At 31.8% G+C, this 12,423-nt stretch overlaps 1 protein-coding gene across 17 annotated transcripts in view; it reads right to left on the bottom strand.

Annotated features, from left to right (window-relative positions):
- The window catches only part of ZEB1 (zinc finger E-box binding homeobox 1), a 199,340-nt gene that overhangs the window by 120,497 nt on the left and 66,420 nt on the right, over window positions 1–12,423 (bottom strand). For 7 of the 17 annotated variants that reach the window (XM_081057856.1, XM_081057850.1, XM_081057851.1 and 4 more), the window contains one exon: window positions 2,784–2,927. The exons of the other annotated variants lie outside the window; for them this stretch is intronic. The gene's annotated coding sequence lies outside the window, so the exon portion shown is untranslated. The remainder of the gene's footprint in view (window positions 1–2,783; window positions 2,928–12,423) is intronic. 17 annotated transcript variants of the gene reach the window in all.

Here is a 12,423-nt window from a genome sequence, read left to right as displayed (position 1 = left end):
TCTAGATCTGCACGGTCTATCATGGGAGCTACTAGCCACATGTGGCTATGAACACTTGAAATGTGGCTAGTTTAGTCCAATATAAAATGTTCTCTAAGTATACGATATACATCAGATTTTGAATGCTCCGTATGAAAAAAGTAAACATCTCATGAATTTTTATATTGATTATATTTTAAATACATTTGATTATATTATATAATTATAGTGTAATAATTATATATAATATTATGTATTACATATTATATAAAATAATAAAAATAATTATATATTAAATTATATATAATTATATATACTTATAATTATATAATATATTACATATTATATATTAAATTTATTATTTATTATACTGTATGATAAATTTATAAATATGAATTATGTTAAATATATAATATTTTAGACATAATATATTTGAAAATATTAGGTTAAACAAAATATAATTAAAATTAATTTTGCCTGTTTCTTTTAACTTTTTTAATGTGGCTACAAAAAAAATTCCTTAAAATTACATATGTACTTCATATGTGTGGCTTGCATTATATTTTTACTGGACAATGCTGACCTTGATGGCTTTAAGGAGAGGGTTGGGCTAGAATTTCTTTGTTATTCCTTCCCTAAAAAAATAAATATTGGTAATCACAGGGTTTCCTCTCTCACCTCCCTCTAGCTATTAGAGTAGGTAGAGAGCATGATCATACTAAGGGAACTAAATTTCTAATAGGGACTGTTTTCCATGGATTGGCTATGATCCTTTTAAAACAAACAGTAGTATGTACCTTATATATTGTATGATTAAGTATGTCTATGCAAATATAAAGATCAATCCCAGATCCTAGTTCCAATGGAAGACTCCCTCAGTGCCATTATGTTGGGTTTTATTCCTATATATTATCAAATTATAAAACAAGTTTATTTTGTTGCCTGATAAGTTATTTATAAGAATTGTTGAGAAAAGATCTTATTTTTGATACTCCAAATTTCAGTGGTCCCCATTTTATATATACATACATGCCACATAACAGATTTGAAATTAGAACAGTAGTTCTAGAATGGTGACATAAAGTTTTCTTTTTACAGAATATGTTGCCAATAGTATCCTAAGACAAATATTTTTTTAAAGTGTGGGGGGGCTTTTTAAATTTAAAAAATGCTGTTATAATAAAGCTTTAGTTTATGTAAGAAATAACATGTTTAGTTATTCTTATATCCCATCTTACATTTTCAGTAGGTGGTTTAGCTTTTATTCAATTTTTTTTCTCAACTGACCCAAACAGTGAAGACATTCATTCATTCTGTTCCATGCGGTTATAAAAGTTAAAAATATTTAACATACTCTTACAAATAAAAATTCAAAAAAAATTATATAGAGAAGTTATCTCTAAATATCCAATAATTTGTATTTCTTCACTAATATACCCTCTATGTACTTTGGAGATTTACGTCTTTTAAAGGTACCTGCAGTTACAATAAGCAAAACTAGTTCTAACTCCTCAAATATTACCATAATGAAAAGTAAATTGGTTCTCAAGGTTTTTTCAAAAAAAGTCTAAGTTGTATTTTTTCTCTCATTCAAACAGCAAACACAAAGGGGTTTATTTTTCCTCAATATCTTTTATTACATAAATATTAGAAGGACAATTGTTTTGAAAAGACAATAAAATTTACCATAAACAAAGACAGCTACCAGATAAAAATGAGCAGATTTCTCCCAAATTTAATTGTTCATAAGAAGTTCACATTCTGTAGAACTAAAGTTTCCAAAATCACTTAGATTTAATTTTTTCATCAGCACTCAGTTCTTACTGCCAATACTACAGTATCCTAATGATTATACTGAAACATTTTGTTAGATATTTAGTCTCTTTGTGGCAGACAATGTTATTCTAATCTAATACTAATCTACTTTTAATATTAATGACATTTCCAAAATCAACATGCTCCTTGTTCTTCTTCATAGCCAATGAATAACCAAATGACAATTTAAATTAGGATTGGTGATTTTGAGAGGTGTCAATAAATTGTACAAAAGGACAATAAGGTTTTCTGATGTTAGAGTTTAGAAGTAAAGCTGAGACATTATTTATCCTTCACAAGGTTTCCTGGTGGACCAATTTACATAGTCTTCATTTTCTGAAGACAGGAAAACATTGCAAGATAGGAAAAACACTGCTGATTTTAAGTGATATTTTTTATTAGAATCTGACTTAAGAAATTTTATGATCATATACCTAATAAAGATTGAGAAGAACTTTGCTCCCATACTTCCTGAAGCTTAATAGAGATTAAAAAATGGTTGAGGGGTTTTCTCTGAAGTAAAGGTAAGAAACAGCTTCAAAAAGATCATGAAAAGCAATTCTTCAAAGCTAGTTATTCAATTTAAGCTAATAAGTCACCAGACTGCTTAAATGCTGTAACTGTTTCAAACTTCTTGAATGTAAATGTCAAGATACCCAAGAAGAGTTCTTGATGAGGGATCAGCCACAGCAGTTATTAAACTGATTTAAGATGCAGACTCAACTGAAAGATAAGTCTTATTATAAGTGAGATTTAAAAAAACAAAACAAAACGAAAACATCCATACATCCCTAGGACATGCTTTACTTCTAAACAATGAAAACCATCTCTTTATAGATGTGTGTGATGTTCTGTCCACAAGTGGCTGCCTAGACCCCCTTCTGTGAGAAAGTCTGATGATGGTCTCAAACCCTCAATGGAGCATTCCAAAACCAGTCTTGCGTTAGGAGCTTGGGCCCATGAATGTGCACTCACTACACAGTGCTTACCTTTAGAGAACAAGGTGGTTGACACAAACTGATCAAGTTCTCACACCCCGCACCTCCAAGAACACTGAAAAAGATCTGCAGATCTTTCTTGGTGCAGGAGGGACCTCTTTTTAATCTTCTTGTGGTGGAAGTTTTAAGATTTTCCTGAAGGATGAGAGAAGAGTAAAATATTATACTGAGATTATACCATCTGGTTCAAGTTTATCTATCCATATTACAAAAAGTAGGTTTTAAAGAAAATAAATTAGGTAAATTCAATGGTATTCCAAGAATCACATTCTCGGTTTTCAAAAAAAAGGATCTGCCCTAAATAATACTATATGCTTCAAATATTATTTCTTAAACCCAAAACCTAAAGTGACTAGTTCAACTTCCATCCCAGCACTGAACTATCAGTTGGGAAGTTGAGAAAAATAGGGAAAGATTCTGGGTTGCCAAATGACCATAGCTGTAAATTCCATTTTAAAAAATTAGTAAAGCTAAACTCATTAAAAAGCAATGAGTTAAACGAACCTTGAAGAAATTTTGTCCTATCTCTATAAATCTGTATTTCCAAATAACTACATATGCATTTCTTGAAAACTAACAGAAAAGTAGGAGCTCTTAACACAGAAAAGTTGTGTTAAACACCACAGAATCATGTATGAAGTAATCTACTAGAATGCAAGCTCCCAGAGGAAATGGAGAGAGAGAGTGTGTGTGTGTGTGTGTTTAAAATCTCAAGTAGTTCCTGGCACATAATAAGCACTAAAAACAAAGAATATTAACCAATATGATACAACCAATGTGATACAAAGAATATTAACCAATTAGTCAATATTCTCAAGGTTGAAACTTGCATAAAATAAAACAATCAGAAGTCTACAAATGTTCTGAGCAGTTTCAAAATGTGTTATATAAAAGATATTAACAATATCAACCTTTAATTACATATTAAATAATATATTCTAAAAAGCTATATAAAATATTTATGAGAAAAATATTGTAATTTTTGCAACCTAAACTCTTGAAAAGGAATGGGATATTTTAAGATCAGGAAATCACACGCTGTACCTTAAAAATATATTACCAGATATCAAATATAAGAATAAGAATATTAAGGTAGATAAAAAGTAACATGCCTTCTTAATACTTTTGTATTATTTTTTATCTTTTGAAGAGGTCTATATAAATTAGGCGATAATACGGTTCTCTATCTGTAATTCTGCCTAAAAAACTGAAATCAGGAGATACCATTCTATCAGTATAATTTTCATACTTATTTTAATATGTTTTTTCAATCTTAAAATAATTAACAAGAAATGCTGAATACTATTCATGTATTTTTCTGTAATTGATAGACTATTACTAAAAACAGAGATTGATTTCCTTCAAGTGTTTTCCAACTCCTTCCAAATTTGATAAATTAGGGAGAAAAAGAATAAACACTGAAATCAGTAACAAATAGATCAATAATACTGATAAAGGACTGAATATGTATGTATAAATACTTAATAAAAAGTGCAAGGCCACTAGAATCAGGGCTATTACAAAGTATTAGATTCCATTTGACCTGAAATTCCACAAAATAGAATCAGTCCAAAACAAACTGGATACAGCATATAGAATATTTTATTTCAGGGTATAGACAACCATTTAATGTATAGCCAAAACCACAATAAGAAAACAGGTAGTAAATTTAGGATTTATGCTTCCCTCTTATCATTAAAATAATGCTTTAGCTGACACATTATGCCTTGATTATAGTAGTACAAAGCTTTCCACATTTCACAAATAATTCGATTTAATAGGTTGTATCAGGAAATCAGGCTTAAAACATGAAAAAAAAGGAAGAGATTTTGAAACAAAATTTTAATAGCTCACTTAATTTAAAACAATTTTCCTATTTGGGACATCTTGTAAGCCTCTGAAACTAACTTTCCGGGTAAGGGATGAAAAACAGTTACAAAGAACTACCTTGTTTCCCCAAAAATAAGACTTAGCCGGACAATCAGCTCTAATGTGTCTTTTGGAGCAAAAATTAATATGAGACCAGGTCTTATAGTAAAATATATATTATATCATATATCATATCATATAATATCATATATCATATCATATCATATCATACCCAGTCTTACAGCAAAATAAGACCAGGTCTCATATTAATTTTTGCTCCAAAAGACGCATTAGAGCTGATTGTCCAGCTAGGTCTTATTTTCTGGGAAACACGGTAAGTGCAACAATATGACAACAGGAGCTTTAAAGTGGTAAAGGAAAATGCTAAATTGGAAATTTTGCTGAAAGGAAAAGTTTCTGCGAGCTGGTTGAATCTCCCAGGCCCAGGAGGTAAAACGAGGAAACAAGTTCTCTGGACAGAGGCACTGACTAGGAATTTCTTTAAAATCCTTACTCATTTTGTGGATAATGGATCTTTTGCCTCATTTCCATTATCAGGAAGAATGAAGTCTAAATTTACCACATTCAGAGATTTAGTGTTCATTTTTTAATTCCACTTGTAAGTAAGTATACATTATTAAGCTATACTAACAACTAATTTAGGTTCTATACAAAACTGCCCTGAGCAACGTATTTGCTCTTTTTTATCTTGACCAATGTCTCTCATACTGTGCAATGAAGGACTCTTTATTTCCATTGTGGACCCATGCTCATGGACTATACTGCTCAAAGTACATAAAACTCTCTAGGCAACTTTTTAATAACCAAACTGGTCAATCCCTCGGTGAGAAAAGATAGGTAATTTGCTTGGATGACACAGAAATATCACCTTGCTATAAAAGTTTCTAAACAAGTACTGAAATTGAGAGTAAGCATTTAGTCACAGACTGATAAAACCAGCATTAGTCCACTGCCCATACTTTATGAAGTGCTGATCTAGGTTACAAATGTAGGGTCTTAGGATACTGTTTCTTACACTTTTATACTGAATCCAATTTCCAGTTTTAATTCATTAGTGACCTTAGGAAATGATCGACTAATAAATTTTCAATGACTTGTTCCAGTATACTACTTTCATCAGTTCTGTCTGCAGCACTGTGTAACACAACTTTTTGCAATGTAAAAATGCTCTGTATCTACTCTGTCCAGATGGTGAACATTAGCCATGTGTGACTATTGAGCACTTGAAATGTGGCTAGTGTGACTAATTTTTTTTTAACGAGAGAAAAAAACAATTTAATATATGTGCACAGGAGAATCATAACATGATGCTCAGATCATAAAATGAGGCTCAAAGAGATGACTGAACTAAGATCCTTTTTACACTTTTTAGACAAAGAAACAATGAATTTGTAAGAAACTGACAGGACAAAGAAAATCAATGTTCATTAGAAAGTAATCTAAGCAAGATTTGAGTATTCATTAGTGAGGAATCTAAACAAAATTTGGTCTTGGGTAGTAAATTAGTAAAAGCATTAATAAGGCTTGTTTATACAAGCTTTCCAATCTGGATTCTTTTAACTCTTGCGGTAAGTTTGTCTCGCAGCCCTCTGAGGGACTAAACTTTAAATTTTACTTAAGTAATATTTAAACTGCCTTATCCAGTGCGTGGCCACCATATTGAACAGTGTAATGCTGGAGGGCTGCATTCTTTTCACTTGACCTTGTAATTAGCATTTTTTAAAAATCACCCATTTCCTTCAATCCTACCACAAATATCTATCTATCTATCTATCTATCTATCTATCTATCTATCTATCTATCTATCTATCTATCATCTATCTATCTATATTTACTTTAAACATACACATTTATATTTATTAATTATTCATCAATAAAGATTTTAAAAAGTACTTACTTTGGGAGTCAAATATTATTTTCTAGGAACTTTCTCTCATTCTCTTTTCTTGCTCCCTCTCTCCATTTATTTATTTATTTTTTTGCTATGTCAAAAATGATGGCAATGACTTAAAACTAGTGTAACCGTATAATCTGCTATACAAACTGAAACACTTTCAAATATGTAAAAGGGATTATTCATACTTACACTAGGACTACAGGTGAAAATAGGGACACATGGTTGCCCTTCTTAAACAATCTATAAGGGCTAAAGTGGCCCAAAGAAACATTTTTGCATTTTTGAAACAGAGAGAAAAACAAATGTAGTACGGGCCTTGCCATTTACTACACTTAAGCAGTAACAAACGTGACATTACCGTTTTAGCTATCTTATATTGGGAAAATTATTTCAAAGCATTTAAATGACATTTTCTTGTAAATTTATTTTGTTTCTTAAGTTTTTGGGGGTGTCGCTTGAATTTTTAGTAAAAGTATACACAATTTTTGCTTTCTATTTAAAACTTCCTTTTAATAGGTTCATTTCATTTCATGCATTCTGAACAGGAAGTCTTTTCGCTTTCTTGTATCAAGAGAAAGAGTGGCTTTTAAAAAATTGGTGAAATATATGCTTGGAAGTCTGTCATATAAAACCAAAACGGTAGTCTCCTTTGTATGCCTTTAATGTAATCTCAGTCACATTCTGCTAAGTAATGTTCCCAACTGTTAACGTTTATCTTGCAGGGGAAGGGCAGCCACAGCATTAAAGGGAGACAAGCTAAAACCATGCAAACTGTTATGTGGGATATCTGACTGTTAAAATTCTCTCAAGTTTTACAGCTTTCTCCAACAACTCTTGCTAATCTTTTGTTAAATTGATCTGTAAATATTTGATAGTATTGAAAATTATCATTTTCTGAAATTTTATACTCTAATTAAGCTGATACATACAGATATATTTGTACATTGATATTCTCTCCAGCAACCTTTCTAAGTTTGCTTATTAATCCCAAAAGGTTATGTCTAGATCCCTTTTGAATTTCAACATACACAATCATATCATTTTTGAATACTAGCAGGCTTTTTCTTCTGTTTTAAACATTATGCCTTTTTTTCTTTTCTCATTTTACAACACTGGACAGAGTCATCTTGTACATGTTAAGAGAACCAGTAACAGTGGGCCACCCTAATCTTATTCCTGATAGGAAACATGTAAAAACATTTTTACATGTTTACACCAGTAAACATGGTGAAATAAAGGAAAGGAAAAGAAAAGTAGTAAAGGAAATTCTACTCCTAGATTGCTGAGATTATATATCTTGAATACATGCTGACTTTCATCACTTGTGCATTTATTCAGATGGTCATAGGATTTTTTCCTCCAATAATCTATTTATTAAATTTATTGGGGTGACAGAATATATAGGTTTCAATCATATATAATACATCATCTGTATATTGCATTGTGTGTTCTCCACCCAAAGTCAAATCTTCTGTCACCATGTATTTGACCCCTTTATCATTTTCTACCTCTCCCCTCCCTTTTCCCTCTGGTAACCACTAAACTGTTGTGTCTATGAATGTTATAACACAAATATTTTAATTGTGAATATCACTTTCTATATGTACATATAGGTATTTTCATACTTGTAATCACAACATATAAACTTCCTAATTTATTTTCACTTACACCTAACATTTTTCCATATTTCTAGAACTGCACTGTCCAATACTGTGGCCACTAGTTCCATGTGAGTATTTAAATTTAAATGTTAAATAAAATTAAAAATTCAGTTTTTCCGTTGCCTTAGCCACATTTCAAGTGCTCAGGAGCCATATGTGGCTAATGGCTAACCATTATTGGACAGTGAAAATTACAGAGTATTTCTATCAACACAGAAAACCATTGGACAGTGGTTTTACAATTTTCAAAAATAATCATTTAAGACAATATAGTATTTTACATTAATGTTCTGTAGTCTCTAAATTTGGCATTTTTCTACACACATGAATTATAATGAACATAGTATTTATTTCTTAAATTCTTACAAGTGAAATATCTGAACATTATTGCGATTCTCAGCATATATTCCTGTATTACCTTACCCAAATTTGGTATTATTATTTATCTTGTCAAAATTAGATTTCTTTTTTAAAAAGTTGGCTCGTTTAAAACAATGAAAAAATTGTATCTCAAAGTCATTTTATTTTGTAAGTTATAAGTGGATGAGTAAATGTTTTACCCTCACATTTTTTATTATTTGTGTTTCTTTATTTTCAGGATCTTAATGTCAGATTTTTGTCATTTATGTATTAGGATATCGATGTCTAAATCTGCACATTCTACAACATAAATTATTATAGTTAATATTTTCTTTGTAACTTTTGATGCATATATTTTCCACAACTTTCTGTAATCCTTTTAAGTATAATATTTTAACCTAACAAAATTTTTAATATTGAACTACATCTTTACCTTGATGAGTTCTACTAATGCTTCAAATATGAGATGTAAAGTTATTTTTTATGCTTTTTCTTTTTAACTCCTATCGTTGTATAAAGGATGAAAACATTTATTTGTCTAATCAGTCTTGCAGTTGTATCACTAAATACCACTACCTAATACCACAGAATGAATATTCTGTAAGTGGCCACTCCTTTAGGAAAGAATATTGTATCATACGAGGTCAGACAATTAAATTCGTGAACTTGTTGCAACAATGTTGCTAAGCTTTTTTGATATCAGAGGGATTATTCATTATGAATTTGTACCAATTGGACAGTTAACCAAGTTTACTATTTGGAAGTGCTGAAAAGGCTGTGTGAAAAAGTTAAGACAATCTGAATTTGTCACCAACAATTCATGGCTCTTGCATCACAACAATGTACCAGCTCAGACGGCACTGTCTGTGAGGGAGTTTTTAGCCAGTAAACAAATAACTGTATTGGAACACCCTCCCTACTCACCTGATCTGGCCCCCAATGACTTCTGTCTTTACCCGAAAATAAAGGAAATATTGAAAGGAAACATTTTGATGACATTCAGAACATCAAGAATAAGATAACAGCTCTGATGGCCATTCCAGAAAGAGTTCCAAAATTCTTTGAAGGATCGACTAGGCACCAGCGTCGGTGCATAGCTTCCCAAGGGGAGTACTCTGAAGGTGACCATAGTGATATCAGCAATGAGGTATGTAGCACTTTTTCTAGGATGTGTTCGTGAACTTAACTGTCAGACCTCACACATGGGACTAATTTTGGATTCCTCATAATTCTCCAATAATCCATGTTTTACAAGATGGGAAAAATGTTTGCTTTGTAGAACTCCCCTTAAGAAGGCAACTGCATGAATTTAGGAAAGTATGTGAGTAGAACGAGGACATGGATGTGGACAGAAATGTATTACGCAAAAAGTTAAGATAATAATGTGCTGGTTGTATCACCTACTCAGAGTTTTTAAACTCATGAAATGCTAAAAAAAATTTTGAAACTAGTGAAGGGACTGATTTCACATCCGCATTGACACTGGCAGAAATCAGGGTGGCATGCAAGCAGAGGCAAGAAATATGAGGTCATATGTCAGGCACAGGACTTTGCATAATTCACAGGACAAGGGGCATTTCTCATGAGTCTCTGACCAAGAACGCAGGGGTTCAAGGAAAATTTCTATTTAAATCTCCAAGGGGCAGAGGGATCCGTTCTAGTATCAGGGTTACACATCTATTTCTGTATCATTACTACTGTTTTTGACACTTTTGCTTTAAAAGTTTTTGATATGTAGTAGGGTGACACCTTCTTTGAAGAATCCCTATAAAATAAATCAGTAGGAATTCTAAAAGTTAGAAGTAAACCTAATAATCTATAAATTATTACTGCCAAATAATGTGCCAATATTCTCATGTTTCAGAAAGTTCATTTTCATTTGTTTGAATCTTAATATGTTTTCAAATGTTAATGGTTTTTTTTTTGCCACTTTATTGGAGTATGATTGACATATAAAAGGCTGTAAACATTTAATGTATACAACTCAATGGATTTGGAGATAAACATATGCCTGTGAAACTACCATCCCTACAATGAAGGCCACAGACATATCCATCACCTCCAAAGTTTTCTCCCCCTTTTCTATTTTCATTATTTTTTATCAAATTTATTTTTTTATTATTATTGCTGTGTGTGTGGTAAAAACTTAACATAAGATCTACCTTCTACAAATTTTAAATAGTTATAGTTAGTATATCTTCAGTACTTATTTATCTTGCATAACTGAAACTCTGTACCCTTTGACCATCACTGTCCCATTTTCCCCTTTCCCCATCCTCTGGTAACCATCATTCTACTCTCTGCTTCTCTGAGTTGGACTATTTTAGATTCCACATATAAGTAAGAACATTCGGTATTTGTATTTCCATGTTTGTATTTCCTCCAGCTCCATCAATGCTATTCAAATGGCAGGTTGTCTTTTAAAAACTGAATTATATTCCATTGTATATATATACTACATTTTCATCATCCATTCATCCATTGATGGACATGTGGGTTGTTTCCGTATCTTGGCTATTGTGAATAATGCTCCAATGAATGTGGGGGTATAGTCATCTCTTCAAGATCCTGATTTCAATTCTTCTGGATAAATACCCAGAACTGGGATTGCTGGATCATAAGCTAGCTCTATTTTTAACTTTTTTGAGGAACCTCCTCCATACTATTGTCCATAATGGCTATACCAATTTACATGCCCACCAACATCCTTGCCAACACTTATCTTTTGTTTTTTTAATAACCACTCTCTAATAAATTTAATAAAAAATACAAAAAAAGATATATGGCAAAAAATAACAATAGCCATTCTGACAGGTGTGAGATGCCATCTCATTATGGTTTTAATTTGTATTTCTCTGATGACTAATGATGTCCAAGCACCTTTTCATGTACATGTTAGCCATTTGCATAATTTCTATGGAGAAATATCTATTCAGGCCTTTGTCCATTTTTTAAAAAATGTATTAAGTTTCTGGGGTGACACTGGTTAGGTAAATTATATAGGTTTCAGGTGTACAATTCTGTAATACATCATCTATATATCACATTGTGTGTTTACCCCTCAGAGTCAGTTCTCCTTCCATCACCATATATTTGATCCCCTTTACACTCTTCTACCACTCCCCCTCTCCCCTTACCCTCTGGCAACCACTAAACTGTTGCCTATGTCTATGAGTTTTGTTTGTTTTGTTCGATTGTTGCTTTCAGTTTTATATGCCACATATGAGTGAAGTCATATGGTTCTTGACTTTTTCTGTCTGACTTACTTTGCTTAGCATGGTAATCTCAAGATCCATCCATGTTGTCGCAAATGACAACATGGCTGAGTAATATTTTTTCTTATGACCGAGTAATATTCCATTGTGTGCATGTATCACATCTTCTTTATCCAATCATCTATGGAAGAACACTTTGGTTGTTTCCATTTCTTGGCCACCATGAATAATGCTGCAATGAACATAGGGGTACATATATATTTATGGATAAATGTTTTCATATCTTTTTGGGTAGATACCCAGATATAGAGATTGCTGGGTCATATGGTAACTCTGTCCTTAATTTTCTGTGGAACCTCCATACTGTTTTCCATAGTGGCTGTACCAATTTACATTCCCACTAGCAGTGTATGAAAGTTCCTTTGTCTCCACAAACTCTCCACACTTGTTACTACTTGTCTTGTTGATAACAGCCATTCTAAAAGGTATGAGGTGGTATCTCATTGCTGTTTTGATTTGCATTTCCCTAATAGATAGTGAAGAGCATTTTTTTATATATCTGTTGGCTGTTTTTTTTTTTTTCCTTGGGAGAAGTGTCTGTTCAGGTA

The sequence above is a fragment of the Rhinolophus hipposideros genome (assembly GCF_964194185.1).
Source record: "Rhinolophus hipposideros genome assembly, chromosome: 1".
Classification (NCBI taxonomy): Eukaryota; Metazoa; Chordata; class Mammalia; order Chiroptera; family Rhinolophidae; genus Rhinolophus; species Rhinolophus hipposideros.
The sequence above is the reverse complement of the archived record's forward strand: the minus strand, read 5'-3'. Positions and strand labels throughout refer to the sequence as shown.